This window comes from Choloepus didactylus, chromosome 7 (genome assembly GCF_015220235.1).
Source record: "Choloepus didactylus isolate mChoDid1 chromosome 7, mChoDid1.pri, whole genome shotgun sequence".
In the NCBI taxonomy this organism is placed as follows: Eukaryota; Metazoa; Chordata; class Mammalia; order Pilosa; family Megalonychidae; genus Choloepus; species Choloepus didactylus.
In genome coordinates, this window is record NC_051313.1 from 134,797,371 (window position 1) to 134,803,470 (window position 6,100).

The 6,100-nt window shown below is 40.1% G+C and overlaps 1 pseudogene; it reads left to right on the forward strand.

Annotated features, from left to right (window-relative positions):
• Positions 1-2,778: 2,778 nt before the first annotated feature.
• Positions 2,779-4,624, forward strand: LOC119540958 (annotated as a pseudogene).
• The last annotated feature ends 1,476 nt before the right edge of the window (positions 4,625-6,100 follow it).

The window sequence follows — 6,100 nt, forward strand, 5'->3', positions numbered from 1 at the left end:
TTTAGAGGGTGCAGCTGGAGAAAACGAGCACAGGGATCAATTTATCCCTTCTTCTCTAGAAACTAAATAAAGTTAGGAGCCTTAGAAGAAAAAGCAAACATCAAAAAGGAAGGAAACAACTTCTGGGGAAGACGGCAGAATAAGGAGCTCCAGGACTCAGTCCTTCCACCAAAACAACTATTAAACAGGCAGGAACTGTTTGAAACAACTACTTTGAAACTCCAAAGGCTAGAACACTGTAAATCATCCAGGGAAGAGTGGGAGGAAGAGTACATTGTGAAGAACAGTACATTGCTCTCTCGGTGCAGCAGCTACCTGTACCCATCTCCCACTCTCTTGGCAGGCTGTACAGGATCCAGCCCCTGGCTAGCTTGCTGGTGACAGAAAGGGACATAAAAATCCTCTTCCCTATGAGCAGGGGTAGGCACAGCTGATGGCTGATCACAGCTTTTTATTGGGATCACTGGGAGCCTGGCTCTAAGAGTGGCTACTGTTTCAACCCCCACCCCCCCTGGAAAAAGGCAGTGGCAGCCAGTGTTGCAACCCTTCCCAGACAGGGGTGCAGGTGGTGGATATTTAACAACAGAGTGCTTTCTCAGGTCTGCTTGGGACACTTAGCTGAAGGGCTGCATTTTCTGGGCAAGCCAGGAAAGCTCAGCCTGGGGAGCCATCAGAGAAGCTCTTGGCACACTTCATTGTCCCTTTCCTAGAGCACTTTGGAGCTGACCTGTGCCCCCTTTGTGTGTCCCTGGTCCTGTTCTGGCTGAGAAAGACTGACTTGGGAAAGTCCTCTCCAGGATGACCTTCCTCCCAGAATTTGCCCCCCAGACAAAAGCAGCTTGAGACAATGAAAGGAGTATAAAAAACTATAGAGGCAGGCAGTCTGGTGCAAAAGCCGGCCAGTTTCAACCTGGGAGAGGGAGATCTGTCTCTTGGGAGACAGAGAGGACAACCAAATTCCTGTCAACAGGGAGACTCCAAAACAACCAAAAAGCAAAATCTCAGGACAAAATAGAGGCCCAGAAAGACAGGGTAGCCCTGCACACTGCATTTGCCTTGAGCAGGCATTCCTGATGGGCGGGCTGAACTCAAGAAAATCTCTGTCACATCCCCAGCTGGTTACAAAATCAAGAAATAGGCATCTCAAGGAATAAATCCCAGAGTTAACATTTTCGATTATTAAAATGTACAGTGTGCAACAGAAGATTACAAAAAACAAACAAAGAAACTGGAAATGATGGCTCATCCAAAGGAAAAGGATAAAAATACAGAAAACACTAACAAAGACAATAAGATTGTGGACATACCAAACAAAGCCTTTAAAAAATTACCTTTAAAATAATAAAGGAGATGAAGGGAAGTACAGAGAAAGAACAAAAAGAACAAAAGAATATCAGGAAAACAATGAATACACAATATGAGAGTCTAAGTGAAGAGACAGAAATTTTAAAAAGGAATCAAACAGAACTACTGGAGTTGAAGAACACAATAACTGCAATAAAAGAGTCCAGGACGGTTTCAAGAGCAGATTGGAACTAAGGGAAGAAAGAATCACTGAAATTGAAGACAAGACACTTGAAATGTGTCAGGCTGAGAAGCAAAAAGAAAAAAGAAGTACTAAAAGTGAAAATAGCCTAAGACATCTCTGATGTACCAATATATGCATTTGGGGAGTCCCAAAAGGAAAAGAAAGAAAGAAAGGTGTAGAAAGAATAGTCAAAGAAATAAAGACAGAGAACTTCCAAAACTTAGCAAAAGATGTGAATTTGCACATCCAAGAAGCTTAGAGAATATCAAACAGGATAAACATGAAGAAAAGTACACCTTGCCATATATTGATCACACTATCAAATGCAAAGGACAAGGAGAAAGTTCTGAAAGCTACAAGAGAATAGCAATTTGTTACAAGGTAGTCCCAATTAGATTGAGTGCCAATATCTCATCAGAAACCATGGAGGCAAGAAGGCTGTGGGATGAAATACTTAAAGTGCTGAAGGAAAGCAACTGCCAGCCAAGAATGTTATATCCAGTGAGACTCTCTTTCAAAAATGAGGGAGACATTAAGACATTCGCAGATAAACCAAAGCTGAGGGAGTTCATCACCACTAGACCTGCCCTATAAGCAGTGCTAAAGGGAGTTCTTCAGACTGAAAGGAAAGGACTCTAGACAGTGGATCAAAGCAACATAAAGAAATGAAGACCTACGGTAAAGGTAACCATTTGGGTAATTATAAATGCCAGTATTATTGTATTGGATTGTTTGGTTTGTAACTCCACTTCTTATTTCCCACAGGTGTTAAAATGCAAATGTATAGAAAGCAATGATAAATCTATGTTTTTGGACATACAAGGTACAAATATATAAGTGGTAAAAAGTACAAAAAAAAATGGTGGGGGGGAAAGAGGGGTATAGGAAAAGTATATGTGCATGCTATTGACATTAAGTTGATATCAAACTAAACATGACTGTTATATATTTAGGATGTTAAATTTTAACCCTATGGTAAACACAAGGAAAACGGAAGAAAAATATTTCCAGATAGAAGTAAGAAGGCACTCAACCATGGTACAACAATTAAAAAATGGAAAAAATTATAAAAGTAGGCATCAGTGGAAGTGAGGGACAAAAAAGGTATAAGACTTACAAAGGCTAAAGAGCAAAATGGCTGAAGAAAGTCCTTTACTCTCAGTAGTGACTTTAAACGTAAATGAATTAAACTCTCCAGTCAAAAGGCAGAGATTGGTAGAATGGATTAAAGGCATGACCCAGACACATACTTGATGTGCTATGTGCTGCCAGCCACCATACTCAGGGGCATGGCCCCCACCTCTGTCCTGGCCTGGGGGCCTAGAGGCTGCTCTCCTTCTTGCTCCCACTTCTATCAGGCAGTGGACGAACAGCTCTTTTGCCTCTACCAGAGCATGATGTTCTTCTTTGAGAACAACACCAGGGTCCAGAATATCTAAGCTGAAGAGAAGTCCACAAAGTTCATGTTCTGTGCTTGGCAGGCAAACTTGCTTTTAACAATATACTTGGATGCTCCACTGAAGTCTAGATATTGCTATTTGGGGATTTGCTGAAAAATAAAGAAATTACAATATATTTATCAAATCATCAAAGCACAGTTGACTGAGTTGTTGCTAATATTTTGGCCATGAGATAGAATGCTCTTGGATATGTGCACTATGTGCTGAAAGATGGGTGTGCCGGTTTGAATGTATTATGTCCCCCAGAAAAACCATATTCTTTGATGCAGTCTCATGGGGCAGACATTTTGGTGCTGATTAGATTTGCATGGAAATGTGCCCCACCCAACTATAGGTGATAACTCTGACGAGGTATTTCCATGGAGGCATGGCCCCACCCATTCAGGGTGGGCCTAGATCAGTGGAGCCATATAAATAAGCTGACGTGCAGAGGGAACTCAGTGCAGCTGTGAGTGACATTTTGAAGAGGAGCTACAGCCAAGAGGGACACTTTGAAGAAAGCACAGGAGCTGCAGATGAGAGACAGTTTGAAAACGGCCGTTGAAAGCAGACGCTTGCTCCGGAGAAGCTGAGAAAGGACAAATATCCCAAGTGCAACTAAGAGTGACATTTTTGAGGAACTGCAGCCTAGAGAGGAACGTTCTGGCAGAAAGCCATTTTGAACCCAGAAATTTGGAGCAGATGCCAGCCACGTGCCTTCCCAGCTAACAGAGGTTTTCCGGACACCATTGGCCATCCTCCAGTGAAGGTACCCGATTGCTGATGTGTTACCTTGGACACTTGATGGCCTTAAGACTGTAACTGTGTAACCAAATAAACCCCCTTTTATAAAAGCCAATCCATCTCTGGTGTTTTGCATTCCGGCAGCATTAGCAAACTAGAACAATGGGTTAAAATGGCCTCCATTGTATGGGTGTTATTTTTCTCAGCATGGAAGGATCTATGTTAAGTGAGGTGCCAAATTTAATGAAAAAAAAAAAAGAGAGAAAAAAAGAAAGAAACAAGCCGCAGAGCCACATGAATGCAGGAATTCCAATGTTTCTTGTGATTTTTCCAGAGGGAACAAAGGTATAATCTGGACCTAAGAAAAATCATTTCAGCCAGTCAAACATTTGCTGCTCAAAAATGCCTTTCAGTATTGCAATGTGTGCCAACACCAACAGTAAAGGGAACTCATGCTGCTTTTGAGTCTATGAAGAATTATTTAAATGCAGTTTATGATGTTACAGTGGCTTATGAAAGGGATCATGGATGACAAAGGTTGGCAAAAAGAAGCACCATCCATGACTGAATTTCTCTGCAAAGAATGTACAAAAACTTGTATTCACATTGATCATATAAACAAAAAAGATATCCTGGAAGACAAGTATATATGAGAAGACGGTTTCATGAACATTTTGAAATAAAAGATAAATTGCTTATAGACTTTTATGATTCAATTGATCCAGAAAGAACAAGCAAATTTCTTGGGGAAAGTGTTAAGTCCAAACTAAGTCTCAAAAAGACTTTATCATCATTATAGATCTTAAGTGGTTTGACTGCTAGTATGCTTATGATACAGGCTAGAAGGAAACTATATGTAAAAATGTGGCTAAATGGAATCTTAACTGGCTGCTTATGGGTTATTAAAGCATAAACAAGTAACTGTCTCCAGTCAGCGGAAATCTGCTACATTGTCTATTATTGGTGGCTGCACATTACTTCAAATTGCTCCTAAATTTAATAAGAAGTATTGTGTAAATAAAGCCTTGTTGATCAAACTTTGGATAAAATAGAATTTGTGACTAAAGCCTATATGCAGTGGGTCTTGGACAGGCATATGGTTTTAGAAGTTTTATAACTGAAATTGCTGGAAAGGTAAAAGCTAAATGGATTCTTTGCTATACTTTGCATTTCCTACAAACTAATGTCAACTGCAGAAGATTATTAGGATTGTGTACTTTGTTATTGTTATATAATTCAGGTGGTTGTGTTCATGTACATGAATTTGCAGTATATTTCACTATATTTGTTATTTTCATTTTTTTACAACTTAACTTGTCCTAAACTCTTATCACTACAGCATTTGGTATCTTGCAATTATGTAATATTTTTCTTTTTGCTTATTTTCTCCAAGTCAATCGAAGAAATTATATTTAAGTATTGAGCTATTCAAGGGAAAGGGGAACAATGTTTATGGGGAAGAAACTCTGTTTAGTGAATGTTTTTACTGTATTGCATCATCAGCTGATTTTTCTTTATATTTGCAAAATGAATGACATTTATAATATTTATTGAAATGGTGTGCCAGCTTGAATGTATTATGTCCCCCCAAACACCATTATCTTTGATGTAATCTTGTGTAGGCAGACCTATCAGTGTCAATTAGATTGTAACTCTTTGAGTGTTTCCATGGAGATGTGCCCCACCCAACTGTTGGTTATGACTCTGATTGGATAATTTCCATGGAGGTGTTGGCCCGCCCATTCAGGGTAGGTCTGAATTAAATTACTGGAGCACTGTATAAGATCAGACAGAAGGAGCAAGCTGCTACAGCCAAGAGGGACACTTTGAAGAAAGCACAGGAACTGCAGATGAGAGACAGTTTGAAGACGGACATTGAAAGCAGACTCTTGCTCCAGAGAAGCTAAGAGAGGACAAATACCCCAAGTGCAACTAAGAGTGACATTTTTGAGGAACTGCTGCCTAGAGAGGAACATCCTGGGAGAAAGCCATTTTGAAACCAGAACTTGGAGCAGACGCCTGCCACGTGCCTTCCCAGCTAACAGAGGTTTTCTGGACACCATTGGCCATCCTCCAGTGAAGGTACCCGATTGTTGATGCATTACCTTGGACACTTCATGGCCTTAAGACTGTAACTATATAACCAAATAAACCCCCTTTATAAAAGCCAGTCCATTTCTGGTGTTTTGCATTCCGGCAGCATTAGCAAACTAGAACAAATGGTTTAATTTGTACACCCTGTACTCTGCACAAAAGAATGTATAAAATATGAGAATTAAGTTCAAGTTAAAATTGTGACTCTAATTGTTGCTGCAGACCTGCAATATTTTTATGCTATCATGGTAGATTTCCACTGTATTCTAGTCGTTTTTGTTTGGATTAAAGTAAG